The following is an 18,481-nucleotide window of genomic DNA, read 5'->3' as shown; positions in this document are numbered from 1 at the left end:
GGTTACTGGGTGACGCTGTGGCATATGTGACTTGGCTCAAATTACTTATTTTTCACATGTATATATAATGGGCAACTTGCTACAGCATATGTATGTTATAAGGTGGCGGTCCCCGTCCTACAGTTATGGTGAGTAGTGAGTTCCATAGGAAATCAAAAAAATGAATTGCTAATAACTTTTGACTTGTGCAACGGATTCTGCTGACATTTTGCAGACAATTTTGTACGTCCATCTCCACCAGTTGGACCCACCTCCCCCCCGACCCCAGTATTGTAAAGTTTGGGAAAGATTTGTTAAAAAATAAAAAGGTTATTAAGAAAACAAAAAAAACACTTTCGTCCTACTCCCCATTCATTTTTCCATAGACAAAAAAGGTAAATCTTTGCTCTAGCGCACAGCCCAAACCGACGGACAGATTTGAACCAGGTCAGAAACAAATTAGGCACAAAGCGTGGACACTAAATCCTTTTGTGGTTTGGGGTTATTCTGTCCAGTAGATAGCCAGTATCCCCCACAAGGATAAAAGGTGGAGCACGAGAGCAAAGTACGAGCACAGCAGATAGCAAGACGAGACGGCTAAACAGGCACGACCGTTCAAGAGAAGGAGAATGGCAGCGGGAAGCAAGAGGGTGGCGACGAGAGAAGTGACCTTGCTTAGGCCTGCGGATCCTCTGTTGAAAAGGACATAAGGCTACAAACAATAGCACAACTGTCTTGCACCAATGTCAACGCTACATGGGGCAAGCCTTCGCCGGTGAGCAGGAACGATGGAGATTCCTGCCACCGTGGTACCGACCGTGACTCAGAAAGAGGGAAAACCAAGCGGTTCATCACAGCTGGTGAGTCGAGGGGAGAACCGATAAGAGCCAGCTTGTGGTGAATGAAAGTCGCAAAGCGCCAAGTTGAACTAAGTTCAAAGAACTTTAAAAGGTTAAAGGGGAGACCAGCTGCAGAGGGAACCAGTACCATGTGGGTGCTAACTTGAGAGACTCTGGTCGATCACCGTCTGAGCAAAACTACAGATACTAGAAGGCCGTAGAAAGGCTGCCAAGATAGGTCAAAGTGATCATACAGCAGGTGAAGCAAAATTCCTGTACAATCGAAAGACCTTGATCTACAAACTGTTGAAAAACAAAGGAAGTGAATCCTGCATAGAGAGAAAACAAGGGAATAGAATCCCACAAGCATTGAACTGTGTAAAAGAGCGTTGTTAAAAATAAAGAGGGGTCAGCGGCCTGAGGTGAGCTACTAGCACCCTATCACTATCACAGTGTTGTGGAACTGTCGGGATATTGGTAATCACTACACTAGCTGAGCTGTGGACATTGGCAGGTGAACTAGCAGTATGAATGGGAAGGGAAGACCGTGAGGGCTGCGTTGGAGGCTGGGGGAGCAGTGGGCAAGATGTGAAAGCGATCTTGACAGCCGGACTGACCCAGATCAGGACAGAGGCACAGGGGCGCTCCCGAACCCCACCTGGGAAATTACAGAAACCCAGCCCCTCAATTCAGGATAAAGATGCCAACTAACCAATTGCACTAACAATTTCCCCCTCTGCACACACCTCTCAAACTCCAAACCAAACACAACCACAAACCTACAGCACAACAATTTGCACAAACTTCACTACATTGCAACAACAAAACAAAACAAAAAACGCACATAGACTTGCACAACAGTACACGACGACTACTGGCCGCAAACACCCCAGGCCCAGCCAACGGACCCACCGGGCTGAGGCCACCAACAGCACATCACTGCTCTCTTACACTTTTCCAGCTTCATCCCAGTAACCCCCCCGCACCCCTTTTTCAGAGCCGCCAGAGCGGCAGGGGACCACTCCGGTGGTGATAGTGCACGATACAACTATCCTTTAACATTAACACCCTAATCGAGAGCCACAGTGAACCCGAATGAGGGATGCCAGAAGAGGGGGCGAAGTCCAAAGTCCCAGGAAACAGTGTGTTGACAAGAGTGAACCCGGTACAGGGATGTCACCGTTGAACTGTAAAAGGACATTAAGTTTTGCGGAAAGCAGAAGAGCCATATTGAACCCGGAGGAGGGAGGCTGAAAGGTCAGTGCCCAGAAGAGGGGAACCCAAGGGTGAAGAATCCTTACCCTAAGTAAAAGAATGATAGGAACTTTCAGTTGTTGAAGGAACGTTTTGTTTGTTTGATTATTTGAATACGTCGGGTCCTCGAAGGCGAGAGACTTTCAAGAGAAACAAGACTTGGCCATCGACGGCCCCAATAGCTGAAACAAACTGTCATCTCGTGATGGGAAGCTCGAGAAAGTACTGTGCTCCAAGATGGCACTTCACCCCGTGCTCAAAACGTAGGGAAGGGAGACCCAGGCTACCACATCCTGACATATTTGAGAACACTTCTTTCTTTTCTTGAAAATTGTCCCACACACTTTTTGGTATTCGTTGTAAGGTTTGGAAATAGGTTTCTTAGTATAGGCCTTTTTATTTGACCCAACGCCACTAGGTCTGCCTTATTTTTCTTTTGATGGTCGACACTTGCTCCCATATTAGATTTAGGGTTCGATTGTTCATAAACACCCTTGAACTGTGATCACGTGTCTGTCTTGTTGCTACCATGAGTTCCTTACACTATCTATATAAAAATGTTTGGTTAAGTCTTCTGTATGATGAAGTGGCTATGTCAACACATGTATTTAATATTCGACTAGGTTTCATGTTTATTAATGTCTGATAACAATTGAACAACATTTTTTTTTGTCATGCTGTTTATTCTAAGAATTTATGTGCATATTTATTGTTATTAAACTAGTTTTGTAGAAGTTTTGTGCTTTACATTGGTCACACAGGCACCGTTTTTCTGTATATACGTGAATGTTCCCAAGAGGTCTGTGGATTATGGTTAACCTGCTGTTCCGTTTATAGTTATACTTTTCTCTAACCTGTATTTCCAGCCCCAGACTAACGTTCCATTGTTCTAGCAGATGCGATTCGTGTTCTGCTGAGTGTGACCGCGGGACCGCGGACCGGGGTAATCCATGCCGAACTGTGCCGAGCTGTGCTGCCTTGAGGCCAGTTGGGCGCGTTGTCTTGGGACCTTTTGCGATTCACTCCCATGGAGGTAGTTTCTCTTTTCTCACGCCAGCTCCCCACGCAAATATTGTCGGAGAGCAGGGGACGCTTGCATCAGCTGCCACAGGGGAAGGAGGTGGACAATAATGTTTGCGAGTCCTGCGAGCTGCGAGTTGTGAGCTGCAAGCTGCACTGAAGGAGAAACGTGAGGGGAGAAGCAGGGTGAAAGAGCCAAATCACTTGGGAAGGGTTCTGAAGAGTTTTACTGTGTTCCTGTGGGTTGTATACGAATTGTTCGAGTCACAATTGCTCGAATGACAATTGACCTTTTAACAATTGGCCAAAATGTGAAGGTCAATTGTTACATATGTGTGGGGGGGAACCCCACGCGATCCGCCACCCAACGCAAAAACCCCCACCAAAACCCTATATTTGATCAATTGTGAAAAGGTCAATTCAGACCCTTTAAATTAGGTAAATTTTTCATTCTAACAATTGTGTTCGAACAATTTGGGTAATACTGTTCCAGTGTGTTCGGCAGTCGGGAGTAGATTACTCATTTGTTGCTGCCACCTGGAAGCTTTTAATTTTTTTTTTCTCCATCAAGCGCATGACCGCGCAAAAGGTGTAAAAGGCAGGAAAAGAAGGTGGACCATTAAACAAACTAAAGTGTGTTCTGTGTGTTCAGCGTTCGGCAGCGGCTGCAACATCTTGCTTTGCTGCACTGAAAGGAATTCTTGCCTGAAAGGAAGTCCATTATTGCGTTGCTACTTTTAACTTAAACGCACTAATTTCTCGTTAAATTGAAGTGAACACTATTGTTTGACCCTATGCTGTGCTGATTCTTGATGGAAAGTTGGGGTGACTGCGGACACTGTCGGCCTTTGAGCCCCACATTTTTCACAGAACTCGTTTTGAAGTAAGTTCTGTGTTAAGTAATTTCAGCGTCGTACTGCTGCGCAGATGTCCGGATTCTTGTGTCCCTGTAAAGCGACTTTTGTACGTTTTTTTTTTTACCAGAAAGTTGGGATGACTGTAGGCACTGTCAGCGTTTGAACCGCAAACTTCCCATTGTTTGGAAACTGTCAAACCTGCCATTTTGGCAAATGCATCAGCATTTTTTTTTTATTGCTCTGATTCTGAGTCTGTCTACATTTGCTGTGGGCTGAGGTGTGACTCTTTGTGCTGGCTGCTGAAACAACTGCTTAAAATGTCCCCCCGCCACGGAACGTGGAGTGTAAGTCAACAGGAAGTGATCTGCAGTGATCTCAGGTGGGCTCTGCTACCGAGGGTGTCGAGACCAGAGGATTTAAGTACCAAGCGGTGACGATGGAAAACTGTTCCTCGAATGTGCCTATTTCGATTGCCTGAGTCGGACGACTACCAAAAGGGAAAACGTACCTCTGCACTTCCTACATTCTTAAATCCTATTGTGGCTTTTTTCAACCTCCCAGCTGTAAGTGACCGAGAGACTGCAGGATTAATCCTTTGATCTATGCTGCGTGTTACAAGAGTGAGTTGCCCGTCCCCTCTCTTAGCAGAGACGCAGATCCGTAAAATTGTGCTTTTAGCCTGGATTGTGACTTGATTCTCCCTCTCTCCCGGTATCGATTGGAAACGGGATGTTAGTGAGGAATCTTCCCACTCTATTGTAGGATCGACAAATAGAATTTAGTATGCCAGCTAACAAGAAGAGTGCCAAATCTAATTACAATCTACGTAAACCAGAAAGGCAAAGGTAAAGACCCTATGAAGAAAACTTACAGCGGCAGCGGGCAGCGGTAGATTGAGGATCAAAACGAAAAAGTAACTGGCGTCAAGTAAGAAGCTATAAGCCTTTTTTCCTACAAGCGCCAAGCCCGACAAGAACTCAACTGTATTGGATGAAATTGAGTCTACGGGTCCATAACTGCAGGACATAACTGCAGTAACCCCCAAGAAGTGACCAATTATGGGGGCACTGATAATAATTCTTTGCTTGATTTATGCCCTACCATGCAAAGGGTGGTGACTCTAGTGCCAGTGAAAAGCTCAGAGAGAAACCCACAAGACTTGCACGAAGCACATGTTGAAGAGCACTCCCATTTGTCACCATCAGTCAGACTATCGGCTTCTCCTAATCTTGTCATACACTTTTATAAACCACACTTTTTTATATCAGAAATTGCAAAATGATCACAATGATAATCCTGAGAATAATAGGACTGTTGTTAGGATTTCCAAAGAGTGTAACAACATCCACGTGGCATATTTCTAAAGCTGGGTAAGACTGCAATGTGTACGTGAACACTGCATACAAGAATGTGTGGAATGTTATTGTTATATAACATATCATGTACTCTTCTTTCTTTGTGTTCTTTCACCAACGTCCTATCTAAAATAGTTCTGCAACTGCTGCAAACGTTATTTGTCCCTTTTCCTTAGATTTGGGATTTGTTAAAGATTCAAAGTGTCCTTATTCCGATAAGTCTTTGTTTTGGCTCTTGGTAGCGATCTTGTCATCATCCGTGGAACTTCTTCCCTTGCTTCACTGTCAACGGGTGCAAGAGGGGTTAGGGTCTCTCCCTTGTACAGCTTTACATCATGCAAGTTTCACTTCAGTGGTAGTGGCCCCCCTCTACTAGGTACAGTCCTTCAAGTTGGGGCTTGGTCCAAGTGTGCAGAAAACTACTTACAAGCACCTGGTCCCCTGGGCACAAACTAGTCTGCTTAAACAAGTCCCTAGGATCAACTATTGGGCTGCCCTAGTCAATCTTCTTTGACCCTTCCCTCTGATTTATGATCTGTTAAGAAATGAGAGAAACACTAGTGGTCATATTTGTTAACTAATCATCATCTCATCACCTAATGTTTTTTCAACACCATGGGCATCAGTTTCTAATCTGGTAGGTGGAGCACAGGACTTCTCAGTGCAAATAATGCAAGGAGTAGGCAATATAGCCATCCCTTCTTAAAAGTGATCTTGATCTTGGATATCCTTCCTTAAGGAGTCTGTTTAATCTCTCACAGATACCATTCACCTGTGGGTGATAGGCAGATGAGAATGTGTATTTCATGCCTAATAAAAGTTATTTGTTCAACTAGTTAATTTACAAAATGCAGCCCATTATCAGATTGCATGACTTTGCACACACCCCATCTAGGAAACGCCGCACGTTTAAGAAACCTGGCACTACAGGTGGCATCAGGGTGTGTACATGGACCTTCCTCCATCCACCTATTACTAACATATATCTATAAATTTTGCATGTTCACAACATATCTACATGTAGATGCTGAAAAGAGCCATTGGGTCTGGGATTGTTCCTCTCACTGTTCGCAAGGTGTGCCCTGCTGTACATTTCTGGCACACAATGCAGATCACAATAAACTGTGCCACATGTTCTAATACATTTGGTAAGATCCAGTCTTCAGCAATTGGGGCAGCAAGGCTCTCTCTATTTGTGTGCATGGGGTAGTGTAGCTGTTCCACCACCACCTTTAATAATGCTAGAGTCATAACTGGCTTTCCAGTACTATCTTGTCTCCATAAAGCCTAAGTGGGGGATAAAGAACACCCCCTCTCTTCCATAAATCTTTCTCTTCTTCTGATGCTCGACCTTGTAACTCAATTAACTGCACAATGAACACTATATTAAAACCTTCCTTCAACATCATACATTGTCCTGACATTTGCTTAACACCTTTTACTAGAAAATCATAAATATTGGGGAAATATGCTTCCCTTTTGGCTTCTACGTCTCCGGATTCGTTAGTGAGAAATATGTTTGCACACTTAGTATGGGCTGCGCATTTCACCACAGTGATAGCCAATGGGTGTTTTAGTGCCTCAATGAGCTTATCCAATAGGGATGCATTTTGCACTGGTGTGCCGTCTGCACAGAGGAAACCCCTCCTTTTCCAACGTGATAATCCTGCGTGTTCAGTTTACATCACACAGGCAGAGTCCGACTACATGGTCACTTCCTCATCCTCATATCTCTAGGGTGCGGCTATAAGCGCCACTAATTCTGCAGCCTTTGCTGAACAATATGAAGGCAGTCTTGCATGTGTTACTACTTCAATTTCACCATCACGGTTCAGCTTTACTACTGCTGAGCACGTATGTCTTTCTCCCGTCATTCGGTAGATTTCCAAAGAACCATCGATGAATAGAATTTCCCTCCAACTAAAGCATTTTCGCTAACATAGGGAATATCGTCATAGAACTCAGTATACCTTGTGCAGTCATGTACATAGTCCTCTTTCCCTACTGGTTCTGCTATAAATGCTGCTGAATTCATTATTCTACACCTGCCAATTTTGATCGCTGGGCTCGAAATAATTACTTCATACCCTGTTGCGCTTTGGGTAGTCGATGTACTTTTGGGCTTCTATAAAATGGCAAATAAGTAATATTTGACAAATAACGCCATTGAACACCCCATTGTAATACTTGCAGCTTTTTCAATTGCGAAAGCAGCAGCAGCTAACGCTGGTTCGCAAAGGGAATGTCCTTTCATTACTGTATCTAAAATCCCACTATAATAAGCTAATGGTTTATGTCTATGCCGTAATGTCATCTTCTGTGTGAGGACTGACATCATTACTTCTCCATTTGAGTGTGAGAATAAGTAAAACTCTTCATTATAATCTGGAATTCATAACACAGGGACCTGTACTGATCACCCTTTTTAATTCTTCAAATCCTTCAGGCATCTCATCTGTCCATGTTATCGTAATTTTGCCTACCTGTGCTTCCTTGAGTCCTTTTAAGTGGTCGAATGTATGTACTGTACTGTACTGCAAAAACCTAGGCCGTGCAATAATTACATAGGCCTACAAGTGGTTGCATTCCTTTCACTGTTTTAGATTCTGGAGTCTTCATGAGTGCTTCTGCTCTCTCAGGTGTCACGTTCCTTCTTGGGGGATTAGCTGTCCTATGTACAGGACCTCTTCCTGGCAATATTGTAATTTCTTTTTGCCTACTTTATATCCTTTCTCTCCTAGTATGGTCATTAGAGGAACTGAGTCTTTTCTGCGCTTTTCATCTGTCTCGATGCACACTGATATATCATCTACCTGCTGAATTATCGTGCTGTTAAGTTGTACATTACCTAGGTCCACCTAAAGGACCCTGTTAAAGATTGAGGGGGACTCACAGTACCCCTAAGGAAGTCTTGTGTGTTTCCAGTGCTGTTTATATACAAAGAATAGGTAATATCCTGTGAGTCCTCATGAAGGGGTATTGAGAAAATGTGTTCTTTAAATCTATTATTGGAAAATATTTAGTTGTGGCTTGAATGTTGCATAATATTGTAGCTGTATTTGGAACCAGAGGAAACTCTGCTTCAACTATATTGTTTAGGTGACAGAGATCCTGAATACATGTCCACGACCCCTCGTTGATTTCTTCACTGGGTGCGCAGCCGTGTTATATGGGGATTCTGATGATAGCAATGTTCCCTGCTGTAATAGAGCGGAAATGGTTTAAAATATACCTTCATCTGCTTCTCTGTACATGGGGTATTTTTTTGCTCTTGGTCCAGGCTTGGCACCTTTTCTAAATCTTCCTGAAAAAATGACTTTTTCTTTTTTACCAATGCCATTCTCTGTGGTATTTCTTTATTCTCTACTTTAATCCAATAAGTGAGACGTATGAAAAATACTAATTCATGGTCTGAATAATCATCTCTGAACAGTTCTTCATCTGTCAAGCCTGGCAGTCTATATCCTTCACCAAGAGCTATTACTGTTCTCCCCGCTCTTCCTTCATCACCTGTCCCATGAACAACTACCCTTTTCTCTCTCTCCCCTGCTGCTTTTAGTTGTAGGGGAATAACCTGTCCTTCATCATCCATGGGTATTTGTGGGCGAAAAATGTTTGTCGGGTATTCTCAATAGCTTACCTATCAATCCAGGAAGCCATGTTAATAAAATATTTACTCCACACAAAAATACTTCTTGGTCTAACAGAACTCTCCGTAATGCCTTTTAACCTGTAAATGCTAACATAAACTCTCTTATATTCATGCAGTGGATCCCTGGAGTGGAACACACTATCCCTTTATCAGTGAAAGATATTGTCATGTTAAGTTTTGTCATTAAGTCACGTCCTAATATATTACAATAATGACATAGACACGTCATGTTCTCCTATAGAAATTGGTAAATCAGTAAGAGGAGCGAAACTCATAGCCCCAGAGAATCCCTGCGCATTCATGGCAATGCCAGACATTGGGTACTTCCCCACTCGAACACAGGAACGTATCGCTCCAGTGTCTACAAGAAGCAAAAATGTCTTGTCTCCTATCGTTACCCTGACCCTTGGTTTCTCTTGGGGGTCTGGTGTCACTAATAGTACTGCACACATCAGGTTGCTATGTAAGCTTTCCTATTGTGGATATACATTCATCCCTGTACCCATGAAAGGATTGCCTCCTACCACGGTCACACTCCCTATCCATGTTGTGGGTGCTTGTGGGACTCCAGTATTCATATTCCATGATGGCACCATGAATTGTTTTTTTCTGTGCTTGCTGAGCCTGTACTTGTTATGTTTGCATAGGTGGTTGCTGTGGTTGCCCTTGTGGCAGTTTTGATTGCAATGAAGCTTGCTGTGTTTGTGGCACACAATTCCAGCATTGCGGAAGCTGTCCTCCATTAAACCCTCCTCCACCCTGATGGATTTGAAATTCTCCATGTCCTCCTCTAGGTCCATTCCCTCTACCTCTTGGCCAATAATTGTATCCATCATGATCTATAGGATACCCTACATTGATTGGCTGTGCTGGCTGTAACCCTTGAGTTGCCACACCTTCACCAATTGTCAATACTGCTCCTTCTATGGCGAATTTTGGCAACTTTTTCTGGACTTACTTTGCTTCCACCTGCTTTCTACCCTCTGGTGTCTTCTTATTCTTCTCTTGTAGCAATCGACAATGATGTACAGTCATCAACTGTACATGGCCATGGCTTTGCTTCCACCCCTACCTGTTTCTTCATCTGCTGCTGCACTGGCTCGGGCAGCCCCTGACATAAAATATGATAGAATAATGGTACTGTTTTATCCCTTGGTTCTCCCATCTCAAGATGCCAACACTCTTGAATTTCTTCAATAAAGGCAACAGGATCTTCATCCTCACCCATTTTCCTTCTCATAACCGCACCCATATCTGATGTTTCAGGATATTGTACTCTGAGCACACTCCAAACGTCTGCTCTATAATTATGAAATGGTGCTTCACTGTGTGTCATGTTTTGCGCTGTGACACTTGCATTACCTGCTCCTCTCCAAATGACATCAGCCCTCTCCCCTAGGATGGCTGATAGACAGTCTTTTATGTCGCCTATTGCTAATGTCATTCCCACTGTCATTCTCTAACTCATAAATCCACTTTCCCACATCTGCAATGAAACTAGGTCATTTACATTTCAAATGATCTTCATCCATTTGTGGCCATGATATATATTGAGGTAATTCTCCCCCTTTCTATAATAATGGGAATCGATAATCCTGGTCCACAATCATACCGACCTATACTTCTTGTCTTCCAGGTGGGGTTAGTTTCACCTGTTCATCTACGTCCTGGCAACAACCTTCATCTGCTTACATAAGGCAGGGATACACCCCCTGCACTGAGCAATTGTACTTGTGGTCGCTCAGCATATGGTTTCAGTTCAGGTTTTTTTCCATTGGGGTCTTCCAAATCTGACATTTTAACTCTTTCTATGCTCAGGCCTATTGAAAAACTGCATGCACCTTCTCTTCATACTCTTTCATTTTCCTCCCTTTCTTCATCTGACATTATACCCCAGCTGGTGTGGCTGTCATCCCTTTCCTTGTCATCAAGATCTAGTATACCTAAGGACAGTGTTCTATAATCGTCTGTCATTACGTCATCTGATCTACTTCATATTTCCTTTGGTGGAGATCCTTTGATATTCCCTTTCGTTCTGTAACCATATTTATACCTCATTTGCCTATATAAATCCCCAATCCTTTTCCCTATGCCTCCTTCCTCATGCTCACCAGCCCATGTTTGTATTATCTGTATCCCTTACAGCTCCCTGTGGAGCAGTTGTGGCCCTGTCTCTTTTCCTCCCCTTTGTTCTCATGCTTCAGTTGTCACTATACATCTATTAACTAGATGATCTATTTTGTCATCCTTTTATCCCCTATTCTTTCTCATTTCTTCTTCCTTTCTTCTCATCTCCCTTTTCTCTTCTTCTTCTCGGCTTCTTTTCACCCTGCGTTCTTTCAATCTTAGTTTCTATCTCATCTTGTTTTTTCTCTAGTCCCTCTTTTTTTCCCTCATACCTTCTTCATTCTTCCTTTTGCTTCCTCTTTTTCCTTCCTGTCCTTATATGCTCTCATTCTTTTTCCTTCTTTTCACGTTCCTCTTTTTCTTTTTTCTCTAAGATTGTCAATGTTCTTTCCTTCTAATTTGAGTAATACCTGTCTTCCTATCCATTCATGCTGTACTATTGTTACTTCCTTGGCTTTGTCCTTCCCTGCATTTTGTCTCTTAGCTTCTTCTTCTATCTCTTCTTTCATCAAACTCTTTATATTTCTCGCGAGTTGACATATATTTGCATTCTCTAATCTTGCTCTCTTCCATGTTGTCCTCACTGTTTTAAGCGAGGGGCTAATATGTCGGATTAACATACCCCGCCACTGCTTTTAACTCCTTTTAAAGGATAGAATTCCTGTTTCTCGGAGTCTGTACTCTTGTTTTCAGAAGGAGAAATAGGAGCCAAGAGCGCTTCATCCACCTCTTTATGCTGATTAAGCATCCATTCCGTTTTGGGCAGGTCTTCTTTCTCGCTCTGATACATTTTCCATAGCTCTAAAATAGCTAGCCTTTTCTGTAACTTTTTCCCTCTATATGCAGCATGTAACTATGTTGCCATGTGCTGCAATACAGTTCTTTATAATGAACTTTCTTGAGGCCACAGCATATACGTTTTATCAGCCGTGCCTTTTACCCATTTCGAATGGTACATCCTAATCTTAGGTGTGTATCTCGGTAGTGTCATACATAGGTGTAGCAGGGATGTGTCCCACATGATGACAAGATGTCTTTGAGTGTCAATACTTACCGGACCCTTTATTCTTTTATTACTTTAATCCAATATACTACAATAATCAATTCAGGCAAGCACCATCAATCGCTGCCCATTACCAAAAAAACTATTCTTTAACCCATTAAAAAAATCTATATGATAATGTTCTCTTTATTCATTCATTTTTAATTTCTATCGATTCTTGCTGTTCTGCTGTTTTATTATCGACACTCTAAGAATCCTTTTTATTTATAATTGTTTCCTCAACATTTATCCTTCTCTGACATCAATCTCTTAATTTTTTTAAGTCTGATAACCAGCTAGATTATTACTATCATTTTATGATTATTAGTCTAAGCAACATAAAAGTTTTATGCTGACGTATTTATAACCTCATACCAAATGTGCACTTTTAATTTTTTGCAATCGCCTTCCTTTACTTTCTCTAGTAAATGTATCTCATCTCAAGTTTACCCCATTTTGGAGTTTGGCACGCATTCATCATCTCGGCCTTGCCTCAGGAATCCCTAAAAATACACCACTTGGAGTTTAATGCGTGTCCTTCCGTCCTCTTGGAAACAGGAACCGAGGTATCTCTCTCTTTTTTTTTTTAACCCAAACTCCTGTCACTATATATATTTGCACTTACAATACAATGCCTCCCTTTTCTTGGCCACTTTTGAGGCTCTACTTACATGCAGTCCTCAGCTTGAGTCCCTCAGTATTGACTCTTCCCCAATCGACCACTTTTCCTTCTGTCTGCAGGGCACCTGCGGGGGCCAGACAGGAATTTCATCAAAGGGGCACATGCCGACCATCTCATTGTCACAAATGTGTCTTTTTCTCTGGTCTCGACAGGAAACTCCGAGCTCTTCTGGCTAATGGTGGAAGTAATCAATAATCTGAGAGTCTAGATCTGGGCCCGGGTGACTGGACCAGAACCATCTGCACCGTTAACAAAATGTGCAGTATCACCTGGAACGTTCCAAGTGCCAGATGGAATTACCAATAAACATTCTCGAACCCAAATAACTGGACAGACTCAAAGAATATGGCGAAATACTACTTTATCAGCTCAATAAAGTATGGAAATCTGGTGAACAAACGGATTGCAGCTCACACACTCTCATCTACATTTTGATTATACAAAGGCTTTATACCTCGATGTACATCATCCTGCGTGGAAAACAGTAAAAACCTATCGAAAGGAGGGATTGGTTAAGAGAACGAATATAAATATACATCGTTTAGGTGTTAGTAACATAATTGGCTGCCCCTCATTTGGTAGGCATCCCTTAAACTACCTCTAAATACGTATAGTACAGATTAATAACAGAATAACAGCAGTGGATTGGCTTCTGCAACAATGTATGATACACTGCTACATCAGCCCTCATGATTGGTTGGCATTCTATCCAAACCTTGGACATTCGGCTTGTTAGCAGCACGTAAGCAAAATGAAATCCAGGTGCACGGAACAGCGTCAGACTACTACCCACTTGGTCAAATAGCCTATCATCTCTCATCAGTTAGGCCCTAAGCCAAGGCTTCTTCTTTGTAGTTGACCTTGCTGAAAATTCTCTTCCTTGGGACTTTTAAAGTAGTGTGGGTACATCGTTCTCTTCAGTTGGACCTTAATGATTAGGCCTGGTTTTCGAGCCCTGAATCACTTGTGAAGGGACCATGATTTTGTTAATTTTGACCTTTTATTTATAGCTATTTAATTAAATTATGCTGGGTCTCATTACTCCTCTTGGCCTCTGGAGACTTGGTTGCTCTGTCTCGCAAATGCTTTCTGCATCTTTAATTGTTCAATACTTGGCACTTGCAAATGTTTTCTCCTTTGCTTAATCTAAGCGAAATATGTTATGCGTATGAGGCTTATCCTCTTTGACTCCCCTTGTGCCTTGCTATTATCACTTGATATGGCATCCTTGATCACAAGCCAAACAAACATTCTTTGTTCCTTGTACGAAGCAGTTTTTCCAGTGCCTGTCAGCTCTGCGGTTCTGGTCTTTCTCATCAAGGTTTCTTGCTTATTATTTATAGAGAGTTGACGTCCATCTTTTCATCATGGCCCCTTGTAAGGGAGGCATAGTATCACAAGTATGACACTGACACAAAAGGTACAATTTGTAAAACCTTTATTGAAGTTTCAATGGGGTTGGAGAAACTCCTACTTTGCTCTATAGCTAAGATGGGAGTAGTCTCAACCATCAAATAGTTGAGTCTGTTAAATCAAAATAGCTTATACTACCAAAAAACTAATGCCTGTCCTATATCCTGTACAAAAAGTGTGAAAAGGAGAATATGTATGCAAAGGAAGGTCAGTGTTGAAATATAAAGAATAAATGTGGCTGAGTCAGCTCTCCTCCCCACTTCGGACAGCATGGAGTTAGGCAGTCCCTGTAGGCGAGATGACACATTCTGACTCAGGCTTTTAACACAAAGGCAATTGAAGACATGGATCGAGGCCTGCCTGGCCTTCCACGTTAAAGTCTTACTTTCCTATTAACAAAACACAGTTCACTAAAAAGGTCATATCGGTCTCCCTCTCTCGGGCTCAGACATCTTAAAACAAAAGTTCACATCGGTCTCCCTCAGTTGGGCTCAGACCTCTTAAAGCAAAAGTTCACATTGGTCTCCCTCAGTTGCGCTCGAACCTCTTAAAGCAACAAAAAAACACTTGCAGGGGTTCCCTTCCCTAAGCTTAATTCACCTGCCTTAGGGGGGTTCCCTTCCCTAACTTATCACACATTCGGTCTCCCTCAGTTGGACTCAGACCGTTTCCTGAAGTCGAAGACTTTCGAATGTGCGTGGCTTTTTTTCTACAGATCTCCGCAGGACCACTTTGACATCCCAGCTTTCAACTCACACTCCTATGTTATTTTTTCACCAATGATTCCAGGTCTGGGTAGTTCACAAGCTAAAAACAAATAACTAATATGGTTAAACAACCCCATTCTTTTCACCCAAGGGGAATTCTTTTTCAGTTTCTTAAAGGAATAAATGTTCAGAGGAACAATTGTGTTAATATCACAAACTTTTTCAAAAACAAAATAGGCCTTATTATTAAACAAAAGCACTGCAAAACTAATATTCCAAAATCTTAGAAGAGGGTAAGACACTCATTAAGTTCAATAGCCTCTGTCATAGCAATCAAATAATCATGCATTTCACTTCCCAATACATTTTCAACATTATATGCATCGGTTTGAGCTCGGGTAGGAGGAGCAAGGGGTATATTCGTACAACGTCCCATCACCAGCTCATGTGGAGTCAGGTGATGGTCAGAGCCAGGCTGATTTCGTAATGCAAATAGGGCTAGAGCAAGGCAATGGAGCCAGCTTTTTTCCGTGCCACTTTTAGCTTGGTAATTCGCTTCTTGAGGGGGCAATTGATGAGTTCACAAATGACGTTCGCTTGTGGTTGAGAAGTGGAGGAAAATGTGTGTCTTATACCCAACAAGCGAGTAATGTGCTCAAATAATTCATTTGAAAAATGTGGCCTGTTAGACAGATCTAAGCACTTTGCACACTCCCCACCTTGGAAATACCTCACGTATGAGGAACTTTGTAGCACATGTGGCATCTGGATGTGTGCATGGAGCTGCTTCAATCCATTGAGAAAAGGGACATACGATTACTAACCTGTATCTGTGGCTTTTACAAATTTGGAGCCTATCTACATAGTCGATATGCAAATGCTGAAGTGGTCCACTAGGACAGGGTATTTCCCCTTAGAAAGTTTATGATACATTCTGTGATGTGCTCAGTCAGGTTAGGAACAAACCAGTCCCCTAAAATCATTACTGCAAGACACTCGATGCATGTGCTGGGTGATGGAATTGATCTAATGCTACTCTGAATAGCCCTATTTCTATTTCTATTTATTTATTAAGTGCCAAAAGCCAGTGGGCACCGGGGCACTAACACAAAGAACAATGCAAAACATATTCAGACCACCAAGTACTAGGGGAAGGGCCAAGACAGCAGCCTCAATGGCAACCTATCTAGGCAAATTGCACTGTTTTCAAACCTTTTCCCGAATATGAGGTGATTCCTTTCAGTTTGCTTGTTTCTGGGGGGCGTATTCCATGCCTGAGCCAACCCTATGGCATGACTGGTTTCCCGGTGCTGTTCTGTCACCACTTTGCATCTGTGGGGCACAATGAGCACCCCCTTTGTTTCCATAATTATTGTTCTTCAGGTGGTGCCCTTCCCTATAGTTCTGTTTTTTTTTAGCTATGGGCAGTGTATTGAAGCCCTCCTTCGTTACCATATTACGTACATGTGTTTGTTTATTCGGTGCAGTCTCAAATTCAGATATTTCTGAGAAATGTGCTGCACTTTTTGCTTCGAAATCGGTGGCCTTGTTGACGCATGAAATCAAATCTACACCTTTAGTGTGCACTGCGCACTTCACCACGGCGCTGGACGATGGACGATGGGAGTTGAAGTGCGTTTTTGAGCTTGTCCATTAGTGGCGCATGTTGCACTGGGATTACCATCTGCATGTAAGAAGCAATGCCTATTCCAACGTGACACTCCTGCATGCTCTGTTGATGTCACGTAGGCAGAGTTGGAGTACACAATTAATGCCTCATCTCTGTGCACTTCGAGTACCAAAATGACCGCTACAAATTCTGCTGCTTGTGCCGAGAAATGCAATAGCAATCTCGCACTTACCACTGTCTCAAAGATCTCATACTTACCACTGTCTCAAAGCTGTCATTCAGTTTTGCTTTAACTACTGCTGTCCCAGCATGCCTTTCACCCATGTTCTAGTCTATTGATGACCCATAAATGAAGAGAATTGTCCCCCGTCCTAGGACATTTTCTTTAACATGTGGAACCACATTGTAGTATTCAGTATACTTGGTGCAATCATGAACATTGTCTCCCTCCTTCACAGGTTCTGCTATGAATCTGGCTGGGTTCACTATTCTGCACCTGGCCATTTTGATCGATGGGTTTGATATAATTACCTCATACCCAGACTCTCTCTGTGTAGTCAATGTGCTTTTGGTCTTTTCGAGGATAGCAAACAGGGTATGCTCAATATATAATGTTACTTCACAGCCCATTGTGATGCTGGCAACAGGGGCATTGCTAGGTTTGTAAAAGATCCGGGGCTAGAGCCCATTGCAAGTTTGGATTTCACATAACTACATGATCTGAACGTACGCGCTGCACCACGTTGCGATTTCAAGCGTTAATATTGCAAACTATACTGCTCAAAGTGCGAGTCATGCTCATTTCATTTGGAAGATTTGCCACTCCAAAACCTGAACATTCATCCAGTAGTGCTATGCTATGTAATACTTTATGAGGTTATATATGACAAAGAAAAGCCTTTGGACAAGACAGCCAAAGACTTGGCATGGATTGAGAAATTGTATTTAAGCAGCAACTGAGAGATACCCGTTTGCTACATTAACCATACAGTCACTTACTGCTGTTGTTGGACTGACAGGGGGTAGCTAGTGGGCTTACAAAGTGGTTGGACATAACAAATGTAATTATGTAGCGACCGCAGCTTCAACTTGAACAGGGTGGTACAGGGGTATGTTCTCCCCCCGCCACAAGAACATTTTTGAAAAAATGCAGCCAAAATCACACACATTTGAGCATGATTTTTCCAAAATAACCAGCATAGTTCATATGTTTCTTAGTGATCTAAATGGCTGCTGAATACTGTACCACTAATAAGCTGCAGCAAGCAGGTGGGATACAAATACCCATTATAACATAACTGCATTTCTTTTCCAACATACCTTTTTAAACAAGTACATTTGTGGTTTCATTCCATTTGCATGAAGTTGCATTTAGTAGCAATGCAGTATAGACGGAACATACTGCAGTAAAAATGAAACACATTTCCAATTCCAAAGGTTAATAAATTTAAATCAAAGATACATAATAAAAAAACAAACATTTTTTTAAAATTTGTGTATGGTTTATTCACAAACCTTTACAAAACATGTGACATTAAAATCCAACATAAAATCAGTAAGACATCAAACAAACATAAAACTAAAGCGAAAGAAAGAAAAACATCAAAATCAAAAATGTCGCTAGTTACAGAGATTTCACAAACAAGGAAAAACAGTAATTGTTATTATGGATCCACATCAACCTCCTAATAACAGGACTGCAGGGAGCTGCTGAAGACCAGGAGCTGAACACGGTGAGTGTCACGCTGCTAGTTGCAGAATAACGCGAAGCGAGTTCTTCAGTTTGGGCGTGGCTTATATAGCCCAGGTGTCTCAAGGCCCGACCACACCCAAAACACTAGACCGCATAGCTTGGTTCTTAGGAACTGCGCTATGCTGTTACCGCCTTGTTAGATTTAAAGTTCTCATGTTTACAATTGAGTGC

Source organism: Ambystoma mexicanum, chromosome 5q (genome assembly GCF_040938575.1).
Source record: "Ambystoma mexicanum isolate Mex_15411 chromosome 5q, UKY_AmexF1_1, whole genome shotgun sequence".
In the NCBI taxonomy this organism is placed as follows: Eukaryota; Metazoa; Chordata; class Amphibia; order Caudata; family Ambystomatidae; genus Ambystoma; species Ambystoma mexicanum.
This window is presented reverse-complemented; position numbering follows the sequence as displayed.